The 13001-nt window shown below is 37.4% G+C and overlaps 1 protein-coding gene across 1 annotated transcript in view; it reads left to right on the forward strand.

Annotated features, from left to right (window-relative positions):
* CDK19 (cyclin dependent kinase 19) overlaps positions 1-13001 on the forward strand; it is a 121976-nt gene that overhangs the window by 88211 nt on the left and 20764 nt on the right. The window lies entirely within an intron of this gene.

Consider the following 13001-nt stretch of genomic DNA (forward strand, 5'->3'; position numbering starts at 1 on the left):
AGAATTAATGAACTGACACCTGACTTTTTGATGTAGACTTGCATTTGCCAATTCTTTATTGCTTTTCAACTTCCATTTGGAATTCTCCAGTGCAGGAATTTATTTGTGAACTCTAGGAGAACTCTGCAACAAAAGCTGAAGTATCAGAAGTGAGGAAAATCTGATCCATTTCAAAACAAAAAACCTGGTCCAAAGAGAAGTAATAACTGCAGACAGATTCAGTCAGGTCAAAAGGGACCCTGGGAGGTTTCTTGTTCATCCTCCTGTTGAAAACAATGCCCACTATGAATTCTGCCTGGTTTGTTGGCGGGTTTGTCCAGCTACGTCTTGAAAACCTCTAAGAACAAAGATTTCACACCCTCTCTGGTTAACCTGTTCCACTGCAAAATCATCCTCATAGCAAAGAAATTTTTTTTATACTTAGTTACAACTTTTTGTTTTGGTTTATGCTGATAATCTCTCACTCTCCTGTTGTATGCCATTGTCAGAGCCTAGTTCCATCATCGTGGTCACCTCTGTGTAGGTTCTGGTGGGGCTGCTTTTAGATTCCTCTTCAGTCTGAACAAGCTATGTCCCTCATTATCCTCTCCTGGAGCAGGTTCTCCAGCTTCTAACCATGCTGGGTACCTCTGCCTCTTGCCTTTGTTACTCCACTGTTTCATGGTTGTTACAGCCAAGGCTGCCATTGATTATCATATCCCTAGCCAGGTTCTTCTTCTTCCTCAGCAGCAGATCTGAGGGATGACTCATACAGTTTACCCACAAGTCCACTAGAAATCTTTTCAGTATCCCTGAAGTGACCCTGTTTATGTTCTGTTTGTTCTCCATGATGCCCCATGGTCTGTTCACCTCCTTCCACAGCTCCTTTTGCTGGTGTCCCCGTGCCCCAACCAGAGTGTCTCTCCCAGTGTGAGGCCAGTGTCACCTTGCAGACCGACTTCTGCATGGCAGCACACTCCCTCTGCAGCTCTACCTCACCTGAGACAGAGGCATCCCAGGGGATCTGCTCCAGTGGGAGCTGGGGATGGAGCCTTGTAATGCCCCTGTCCCCTGCATGCCTCTGGCACAGTGTCGGAACCTAGGACATCCCTCTGGCTGTCCTGAGCAGCCAGGACCCCTGCCAGGGGGCTCAGAGACCCTGGGGCAGAGCCCAGAATGCCTGTGGTTTTGATTATGACCCGTGGAGCAAGCTACCAACCTTAGATGAAGATCTGCAAGCCATGACAAATTAAGTAGAATAATAGTGAATTTATCATGAGGTGAAAAAGTAGATTTTGGGGTTTTTTAGAATGGGGCTTCAGGGGAGCAAGATGGAGGGATGTGGGTGTGTCCTGCTTTTCTCCTTCTTCTTGTTGGCTTCCATCTTCTGCTGTGATTGGTTTAGAGTAGAAGCTCACAGTCTAACATAGGTGATAGGTATTGGAAAGTAATTGTAAACATTTTATACGTAGTGTACAATGTTTTTAGTATAAAGACATAACACCGCCCTGGGGGCAGGCAGAGTGCCTGGACTGTCTTGCTGAGTGTATCTCAGCTGGACAGGAGAAAATATTTTATAGATGAGGAACAATAAACAACCTTGAGACCAAGAACTGAAGAGCTCTGCCTCCTTCTTCAAGCGCTGGGCTGGGAAAAGAGACTTTCGAACATTTCTCGGGGTCACTCTGACCAGCGAGAGACCCTGAGACAGCACAGTCCCATGGTGACAGGAGCAAACTCTTAGGGCCTGCTTTGCATCTCCCACTATGCAGAATGGGATGCTAACTACTAAGTCTGTGTTTGCTGGAGTGTTTTAAAGAAAATACCAAGGGGATTGCCTCCAACACCTGCAAATTAGCTGCTTAAATTGCCCTATGTTCATAGTGGAAAACACTGATGTGAAGGGACCAGATTACTGAGTGACCTGCGTGTGTGGTACAGGGAAGTTACCTCTGCTGACAGCTACCTGCTTTTGATAGATGGCATATTGTTTGGAGATTTGGGTGAGTGATATGTACCACTATCTCAGGGTATCTCTTTGAAGGGTGAATTAGTATAATGCTGTTGTTTGTTTAATTATGTCATAAATAACTTGGTTCTTGCCCTGAGGGATCTCTAGTCTATACTAAAACACAGGCAAGAAGTTCCTACGAAACTTCAGGGGATGATGGTACTTTGGAGAGATCTGGTTTTGCTAGTAGTTTATTATTTCTGAGGCTTTTATTTCTTGTATCACACCAGTGAGTCACCCAGGAGGGGTGGGAATGGTTACATAGTACCTGGCATGCAGCGTGAGTGCTGAGGGGACTCAAAACTATTTGTAAAATAAAAATAAGGAAATGAAAACAAGAAGAGTTGCAAGTTGAGATTTGTAGGCTGACTGAAGGATTAGAGGAGCATGTGATTGAAGAGAAGAGATAAGCAAAAAGGCACATGGGGCTGATCTATGTGCAGCTTTAAGGCAAAGAAGTGAGTAAGAAAATGACAGTAGTGATGATGTTCATGCAGTTTATTGAGTCCAGACTTGTGTTTTGCTTCCAGCGCTATGTGCACTTAAAATAAGGCCATTTTCATGAGCTAAGCATGCTAGTGAGAATTTAATTCAAATGCTAATGGTTTTTGGCAAAAGATGCAACTCTTAAAACTTTCTCTTAAATCTCTGTGGAAGAAATACAATTTTTAGATCTCTTAATATTATGCAATTCTCAGGAAGTCTAATGTGTTGCTTTTAGTAATAACTCAGAAATTAAGTAAGATTTAACTGCTCTGGAGTTGGAAACAATAATTTAGAAGGAAGGTGATTAGCTATAGCAAATTATGGGAAAAAAAGATTATTTAGTATAGCTACTTGTTTTCCATAGCTATTCTCCCGTGTCTAATACATAACTTTTATTGATTAATAAATACAAATAAGATAAGGCTGAAAGTAGAATTTTCTCTTTCAGTTTTGTCATAGTGAGAAATATTTTTGTTTGAATTTACTAGGAAATCATTGTCATCAGTTCTCTTCTGCAACATTATCCAAGAGTGATTCAGATGTTTGCTTAGGTTTTTACTGACTTTGTCTTGATTTTACTTTATTTTAAATGTATTTTTTGTATTCTACATGTAATACTCTCTTCCTTATTTTGGTTTCACATATATCTAATTATTAGCAGTGTATTCAAAATATCCTAGGTACTGTCTACTATAGTGTCCAGTTTGGTTTTATTCTTGTAATGAAGTCTTTAGGTGTGCTTCTTTGCATGTGAATAATTCTCATACAAGATCAAAGACTGAAATTGGAATTTGACTTTTGACTTCTTCAGGATTTTTGTCTTTGATTTTTGGACCTGATCTTAGTTACATTTTATGGGTTTAACTTTGAGGGAAAATTAAAGTAAATACTTTAACTTTGAGGGAAAATTAAATAAATCTGTTTAGAAAGTGCTATATATTACACAAAACCATACATAAGCATATTTTATTATTTTAGGGGTGATTTGTCAGTGATATTTGTCCTTTATTCAGTTTGTCTCTTCCTACTAATTAAATATTCTACTTTTAATTTATTTCCTTGCAGAACAGATAGTTGTTCATACTATATATAACATCATCTTTTAAAGAGATATAGGAATCAGGAAAATACTGTTGTTGAACAACAGAAAAAGCTTTTGCTTTCTGTGTGTTAAAAGGATAATAAAAAGCCCATGTTAGGGTTTCATGGAGAGGAATATTTCATTTCCTGAATTGTGAATGTTTATAATGTAAGCCCTACTTGTTAATAAAAGCAATATTAATATTAAAAAGTAAATGTATTGAAATATTAAAAGTAAATGTATTAAAAGTAATATTAATAAGCAATATTACACATGTAATACCTGGTACCATAGTTACAAGTAACTTACCAGATGAATGCAAATTGGGAAAATGGTGTTGTAGAAGCCAAAGTTCATTCTTTATTCCATTACTGCAATATGAATTTGTACTAAATTCACTATAGCCTGTGAAGGTTTCCTGCATTTTCTGCATCAAAATTCAAAACCAGAATATGTTTCTCTGTGTTCATTAGGTCTTCATACTTTAGCAAAAATGTAAAACCTGCAAACAAAAGTAACTTGAACAAGCTTCAGGAGAAACCAAGTAGCTGCAAAAATGTAATTCCTTGCGAACATGGAAACTTTAATAAAATTACTGAACAACTAGAAAGTCCAGCACAACAGAAAATACTTTAAAATACTCAAAATACTTAAAAAACAAGGTTCAAGTAAGTGGCAGGATACAGTGCTCCTTTCATGCAAAGACTTCTGCAGTTTAATTTTAAGGAAACTAAAGGAAATTACTGTGCTAAAAGGAAGGAAAAGTTAAGCTGACTTTGAGCTTGAAAGGAGACATTAATCAGAGTGGATTTTTTCACTCTGGGAACATCAGATTAGAAAAGAATGTTTTAGTAGGTAAAGCAAATAGTAAGAACTCTTTCATCATAGGTTTTTAGGAAAACATGTGGCAGTCTCCAATATGATTCATTCTGGGGCATCTTGTAGCATATCAAGGTAATAACATAATTATGACTTGTTTTTATCAAGCTGCAGCTTGTTTAGTTATCAGTGCTATCAAACAAGCCTGTTATCTTGCCTCTCTTTACCGCTTGCCTTAATTAAAGCAATAGCATGTTTGATAAATGTCATCAGATGACTTATAGTATTTTAGATGGTTTGGATTTTGTTGACAAAAGAATTCTTTAAAGTGATCATTCAGCCACCCATTAAGCAAGGCTAAAACACTGTCCTGAACAAAAAAAAAAAAAAAAAAAAAAGGATGGGCTTGTTTATAGTGAAAAAATAAACCTAGAAATCTGAGAAATCCCCATTTCTTAGGTACCTTTTTGCCCTTGTGTAAATTATAGGCCGTCAGAAATGTCAGTAATGGCCCTGTGGTAACTGCATTTCCCAACCCAAATGAGACTTAGGTGTAGAGAAACTGTAATTCAAAGCCTGGGTAGTGCACTGTCACCTCATTCTATTTCCAGAGTACCATGCAGTTATGGAAGCTGAAAATGTGTGAAAGGTGTAAGCAGATACCAAAATGCCTTTGGAAGCAAATGTCACAGGAAAATATTTGGTGTATCAGAAGGAATGAATTTATAATGTATGCTGGGATCCGTCAGAGTTTGAACAATACTATTTGACCTCATGCAGGAATAAAAGAGAGGGAAATATCTGGGGAGTATTATGTAGGATTTAGGATGGAAATATGTGCATATGTGTTCCATATTGCCTATGCAGTGAGTCCTACACATTCCGAGTGCATCAGATGTCCCTACTGTGCATGCACAGATTGTTGGCATGCTGGGCAGCCTGTGGGGCCTCTGGAAATCTTGGACTGATGCCTGAAACTCTTTTGGTCTCATGTTCTGGGAGGGTTGGAAGGAAAAAAAAAGTAAGACCTATCTGGAAAATCTGGTAAGCCAGAAATTACAGGTGGGATCAGCCAAAAAACTGAAAACTCTTCAGAAAAAAGGAAAGGGGAGATTCCCACCTGTCGTCTGTGGAGCCACAGGAGCAGGGGACTGCTTTTAAGCATCCATGAGAAATATTAAGAAGAAATCCATAGTCAGTCAGCATTTGATTGCTGCATAGGAATCTACAGTCTTGTTTGTGAGAGGTTGTGATTTGAGGAAGGAGTTGTGGAAAAACTAGAAAAATAAAGTAAATTAGAGAGATTTAGAAAATATTCATTTATGTGTGCTGAAAAGAAAATCTCAGGCTGCACCAAGAAGGAAGCCTTGTTCATGCCTTGGGAACTGTTATACAACATGAGGGGTAATTGGATTCAGATGATGTTTTGTGGTAAACTTGTTTTGGCATGTGGTAAACTTTCTTAATTTTGATTATCAAAGTTGTTCTTATGCTTTTTCTGAGAGGCAAAATATTTCAATACCAAGGATTAATTGTTGCTCTGTTATGTAGTTATTGCAGGTACTGGATGATTTACTGCTGTTTTTTCTTCTTGTTCTCTAAAATAACAAAATATGTCTAAAATAATATAAAAGGTTCTTCTATTAAAAAATAGAAAGCATTTTCTACTACAATAATCTAAGAAATATGAAGTTATGTAAAGGATTATTAGATCACCTAATAGAACATTTTAAAACTATATTAGTATTTTGGGAAGCTTGGGATGCTGACAGCAACTCAAGGAATACTGTCTGCAGGATTGTTGCACGCTTTACCCATTGACTGTTTTGTGCTTTAGTTCTTCCTTCTTCTTACTCCTCTATTAATCTTGCTTCTCAAATATGTTATGTGTTAAGTCTGGCAATTAGTTGGCGGTCATTGTCAACTCTGAAGAGTCTGAGAGGTGTGTAGTAGTTTAACAGTGAAAAGAATGAGAACGATGCTGTGACTTTGACCTGTCTCTGCTAGTGTAAGACCAATGCATGTACTGTAATGTGGGCCAGGCTGTTCTTAGAACAGTAAACTGGGTCTCAAAAGACTTGGCTTTAAATACTGATTCAGTCCCAAGGGTTCTGTGTAGTTGGCCACATTTAATTTATTCCATCCCTAGTGTTGTTTCATTATCTATAAAATGAGGACACTACTTAATGGTATTGTATTATCCTGAAGATAAGGTCAGTTAAGGATAATAGGGAACTCCAGTACAAGTGTGCTGTAAATTGTTTTTGTTAACTCAGTGAGTGGATTGTTTGTCTGAGAACCTGGGATGTCACTTGGCATCTGCAATTAACTTGAGAAATTTACAAAAAGGAAAGAAAAGGAAAACAAAACCACTAAATCTTCAACAAAGCTACAGTCTGCTAATTGTCCTGATTTGGATTGCTTGATAAATTGACCTGTAAACTTCCACATCTGGTTACCCACTACTTTTTCTATTCTTATGACTCTCTCCCCTTGCAACACTTACAAAGGGACATACAGGATGCTTTTGCCATTTTGTTTACTATTTTGACAGATTTGCTGCTGCATGATGATTACTGTGACTTAACTGTATATGGCTTATTTTAGAGCAGGAAAAATAATATAAAAATACTCAGAAGGCAGAATATCCTCTATAGCAATAGCTTTAGTCCTCTATAGCTTTGAGTTAAAACCCCTCTTTTGACCAAGAGGTGCCTTTAAAAATCTGTCTACACTTAGTCCCATGTACATCAAGAATCATCAATGATTTGTGGGCCAAAAATCCCCCATACTGGTCATAGTTTTAGTTCCATGTCTTTTTTCCTTCTAACTGTTTTTCCCTCCAAGTATCAGATTTGTGGTCTTCCAAACTATTAATAATCATGGGTACTCACATGGGTAAGCTTATTCTTCCCTAGGATCTCACTGACTTTGCCCTTTACCAGACAGATGAGCTTTGCAGCTGCATGTTGATTCTCTAATCTTCCTGAGCAACATATGCCATGAACTCAGTTTTAAAAGAAATTTTTTTTTTTAAAGAAAGATTACTTAGGGAAGGAAGACAGTTTTTCTCATGAAAGTTGGTTTCATAAACATGTTACCTTCACTATACTATGCAGTAATGAGTGTACTTTTTGCCACCAAATCTGAAAAGCTGGCTCCTCAAAGTTGATTTTGGCTGAAAACCAAATGCCTGCTATCCTAACAAGATGCATACTTCTGGTGCAGAGGAGTTGTTTTAGCTGATCCTTCAGTTTGATTATCAAGCATAATTACTTCAGCAATATCAACTGAAACTTTCAACATTACAGCACTGATTGAGTAGAATGACTGGTTTTCAGGACAGGTGTGATTGCTTCACATGTTGACTTCTTGTCAATAACTGTGATTGACAGCAGAATAGCTCTTCACACCAGTTTGTTTCATGTATTATCCAATGGAGTTGCTTATTATGCTTTGGAGTTATTGTCAGTGCCTTACTAGAAATAGTTGTAAGGCTGAAAACGTTAGTAACAAACATGTTAAGATATTATAAAGTAAAACACTATTTGGAAGGACAAAGAAGCTTCTCCAATGGTACTGTCAGGGAGGCAAGGTTTCTTCATGCACATTCCTCACCATTAACTGAAATAAAGTTGGCATCAAAAGCTTTGATAACTTCTGGAAAAGACTGTCATGGCTTGTGAATTGAAACAGTCCAATAAAGTATTCTTCAGAGATGTTCCTTGTTACAACTCAATCTACCAGATAGCAGCGATTTTGCTCACCTTATGTTAGCTCTGAAGGTGCTGACACATTGGATCTATTAAAAAGTTGTAATAGTTAAAGACACAAGCCAAGTGAGAGCACACAACAGATAACAAACTCACTGTTCCTCTTTAGTTAGCGTGGAGTTACCTGCAAAGAGTTCCACTGTCTACAAAAAAGCTGGTTTATTAAAATTTTTTGCATTTAATTAGAAAAAAGTATATTTGCCTTTCAAAGAATATGTACTGCTTTCTTATTTGTTATTGTCAGTAATTTTTTCACATTATTTTATGAAATACAGAGCTGTGAATATTTCCTGAAAATTTTTGTAAATACCATTTTACCTAACAGTGGCTAATCTTGCCTGTTCTTTAGTCTGTCATCATTATAGGAGGAAATACTAAAAGTTTCTGTATTAGACCTGCCTAATACTTTGCAATATAAGAGAGATTCGTGACCTTTGCAGTAAGTTTTCATACTTCCTTTACTTGCTGCAGTTTGATACTTGGTAGTGGGAAGTTGCCCCAAAGCTACAAAGCTGCCTTTTGTCATCCATTACGTTCCTCAGGCTTTTGAAGAGTTGTCACTAAAAGGCCATTTTTCTTTTTTCCCTCATTTCCATGAAGCTTGCCAGGGTACCTCTTGTACCCTTGGAGGTAGAAGCATGGCTATTGCTGAAACAAAAGTAGCAGTATGTTCTTTACTAAATCTTGGAGGTGATGGAGTTGTCATAATGTTCCTCTGCTACCTCCAACCATCTAAAGATTTAGGACTAAGAAAAAAGCAAGACTGTAATACCCTTTCCATGCCAGTACTAAGGGCTTGTCCCACTGACCCAATTCCTTGCCCTGAAATGGCACCACCTGAGGCTGGAGGAACTGAGGGGGGAAAGAAGATGGAACTGTCACTCTATTCTGCATTCATGCAGCCATCACTCAGTGCTCCTGGGGGAGTTAGCTGCTCTACTCTTAGCTAATGTAGTGGCTCATCTGGTTTATGCAGCGGTAGTCTTGGAGACACGAGTGAGGAATTAAAGAATTACTGATGACAATGTGGTGTAGAGGATTCATGGGCTGGGGAGAGAGGACTCTTTGAGAAGACAGTTACTGGAAATCCTTGCAAAAGCAATATGATGTTGGGGTTTAGTTCTCAAGGTACTGATGGTGGCAGAAGTCAAATTCTTAGACTCTGGAGTTACAGTTGTTGGTAAGATTTCAGTCTTGATGATTCCTGTCTTCAGGAATCTACACATTTTAAATACAAGATTTCATATAGAACCATAAACCCGAAATTTCCAAATTATTTGATATGAAATTCTGTAAACTAAAGATTAAGTTTTTTTACAGGATTTTGCTGTTTGAAATCATATTTTTGCTGCGTGAAAGGACTACTTAGGGCCTCTGGATTTGTTGCCATTCCCTGTATTAAATGTATTGTACCTGTGTTGTCAAGCTTAGCACAGTAATTTTAGTATAATGTTCCAAGCTATATAATGTATCTAATGCATAGCAGAAGTCTGAAATCATATAATCCAGGATCTTCATTTAATGATATACTGAGGAGTAGAAATTTAAGTGGGAAAATAAGGTATTTTGATAACCTTGAATACTTTTGTTAAGAGAGAATGTTGGAAGCCTGGCCCATTAAAGCACTGCAGAAAATAACAATTGATTTAAGTGAACTCAGAATTTCAGTCAAGATACTTTAAATTTTTTTGGTATTAATTGAAATTAATGAAGTTTTTAGTGCAAACATGAGAAGGCAGCTTAGTTTAAAATGCTAGGATGGAGGCATAGAGGTAAAAAGTAAGGACGGTGCATTTCATTATTAATTTAAGTTAGTATGGTTTTGCAGTTTAAAGTTTTGAATTATCTTGACATTACATCACGGCACAGATGGTGCACTTTTGAAATAAAACATTGTTCTTAGATACATGGTTGGCTGGCTGTGAACATCCCTCGGATTAGTGAGAGGTGTTGCTTCTGTCTGCAGCACAGTCATCTTTGTGGCTTTACAGTGTAAGTTATTCTTCAGTCAGGGTCTGTTGAGATGCTGTTTGTTAAAAATTGGTCAACATTTCCTAACATCAATGAGTGAAAGCAAATTTCTGACCTTTAACCACTGGCACATTTTTGCTTCCCCTTGAAAAGCCTGTCACATGAAAATGTTTGACCCCATTTTCAGTTCTTCATAGAAGGTGTCAAGTGTAAAAAGCTGGTAACTACTTCCTCAACCTTCTGTTTTGCTGACTAAAGTTTAAATGAAGCACATCAAAATTGGGACCTTAATGTATGAATGGGAAGGTCTTTCTCTTTTGTATATGTATGATAACAGAACATATGTAACAGGCATGTTCTGTACACTTTACCAGACCAAAGAAATCCCTGTTTAAGGGTGTATTATTTTCTTAAATCTAATTTCTAATGCTAAAACCATAAAAATTAATAAACTATTTTTCTATACTCTCTCTGTGCTCCTAGACTCTTGCGTATAAAGATTCCAGGTAAGTCTAGAATGTGCTGTTGTGCTCAGCATGAGATGGAATTTTTTTTTAATAAGAGGTTTTATCTTTTCATTAGACCAATTGATGGCTATTTGAAAAACTTAGACACATTTGCCTGTACAGCCTCATTTTAGGTTTCCAGTCCGTTGGTGTGTTTGAAGTCCTTGCCTTGAATGGAAAGTTTTGGAGGATCTTAAGTAAATGCTGTGGCTCTTACAGGTGGCCTGAAAAGCCCTCTTTGGGCTACGGTCTTGCTAACTAGCTCTTGGGGAGCCTGGTTGTTGCATTAGCCCCTGGCAGGTGCAGGGAACCTGTATTCTGCTGTCTGTCCTTCTGCTCTTCACTGCCTTTACCAGCATTCACTTGTGCCCAAGAGTGTAGACTTTGTGTTCCAAATGTTCAAAACAACAACAGGAAAAAAGCACTTTGGTTGAGTACTGATGCTATTATGCTAAACCTACCTAATGATGAATTCCTCTGATTGATTGCACCTAAATAGATGTTTTCCAAGTCTTTACTTGCTTTTTTAAAAGAGAATTTTATTAAAGTTCTATGAGACTAAGAGACCATTTATTTATTTCTTTTATTGGTTATAGTTAAGAATTATGATGTATTTAATCTTGGATTCTGTCCTGTGTTCACTGAAAAGTTTTGCTTAATATGCATGGGAAAAGATGTTTCCTTTTATGAGTCAAGGCTATTGCTTAATAAATTGTCTTATTGTTTTAAGTGGTCATCCTATCTCAAAGAATGTTTCCAAGATACTGGAACAAATACAGAATGAGATTATTGTTCCATAGAAATGAAAGAATACACGAGCATTTGTCTGCTTAATCAGCCCTATCATTGAAACAGCATCCCTTTGTTCTTGCTTCTTGGCTACAGTGCTAGAGTAGAGCAAGACATGCAGGATTTTCTCAGCTGACCTATAAAGCTGTCAGAGTCCCAGATTTTAAAACTGGAACATAGACAGCCATACAAATATTTTAATAATCTGTGCACACAGCCATTTATATAGGAAGTCTGTTTACCAATCACAAGTGTCCATCCATAAAAGGCTGCGGTTTATTTCTTTTCATAAAATTCTATGGTACTTGAGAAGTATTGTCATAGTGAAGGATATTTCAGTGGAGAACAGGTTTGAATGAAACCTGAGGAAGTTGTGTGTTTAAGAGTCACTCCTACCCCTCTTTCCAGAGCCAGAGAACAAAATTGGGTTGCACTGGGCTCCAGTGTAAACTTGAGGAAAGTGAGGACTTTGTAAGTCTTGGGGGTGGAGGAGAACATCAGCAAAACAACACAGCCCAACAGACAGTAAAAACCTGTTACCATGGATCAGTCCTGAAGCCTATTGACAGTGGAAGAGACTGTAGGAAATAGAACCATCTTTACAGGAATGGTTGTGTTACTCTGGTAAACTTATTAGCATCCCGCCAAGACATCAGGATGGGAAAACATTTCCTCCCAAGATGGGAAAACAATTAGTACCCAGTGCAATTCTGTAGGACTTTTGTGTCCCAGTTTTCAGTGGGTCTGGGACATTACAAATGGACACCTTCAGTAGTTTTAGCTTTGGCTCAGGAGCAGTGAGGCCACTCACCATCTTGATCATTAGTAGAGGGGAGAGGAGAGAATTAATTGTTGGATAATTTTTGCCACTTATATTGGTGCTTGCTTTTTAAAAAAAGTTTTATTTATAATTAATTTTTTAATTTAACATTATAAGAAGTTCCTTTCGTGCTAGAGACAGATGATATGCATTAGAATAATAAAACACTGTACTTGAAAAATATTACTTGTGTACTTTAAGGTTTGCTCTTTCATTGTCCACTACTGAGGAGTAGTAGGTGCTACTTGGAATATATTTGAAGTAGATGTAATAATCATTAATTTTTAGGGGTCATAAATGGAAAACCTTAGATGGCACTAGGCAAGGACTTTTTTCCCATAGTTAGACCTATAACATGTATTTGGTTGACTACTGTGAACAATGTAGGATATAAATACCTATTAAGATTGCTTGTATCTATGAAGTGTTTAAACTTAGCAGAATTATTGAAGCATTCCTGCTAGGAAAAGTGCCACAATGTGGTACATTATTATTGCAAATTATGAATGTTTTTTAGAAGAAACAAACAAAAGGACTAGCTAATCTTGGCAGAAAATCATTAACTGTGAATGGTATCAATATATGCCAAGGATGTGTTCCAGATCAGGTTACATGAAAGGTTCAGGAAGAGAAGACCCTGACCTGCTTGAGCTGCATGGCTGCAAGGCCTTTTCCATATATTTAATATTTTCTTGCATAAATTAAAGCTTCAGGTTTTCTGTACCAAGTCTTTTGGGTTACTTTATATTAATTCTTCAGAGATTAA

Source organism: Ammospiza caudacuta, chromosome 3, assembly GCF_027887145.1.
Source record: "Ammospiza caudacuta isolate bAmmCau1 chromosome 3, bAmmCau1.pri, whole genome shotgun sequence".
Lineage (NCBI taxonomy): Eukaryota > Metazoa > Chordata > Aves > Passeriformes > Passerellidae > Ammospiza > Ammospiza caudacuta.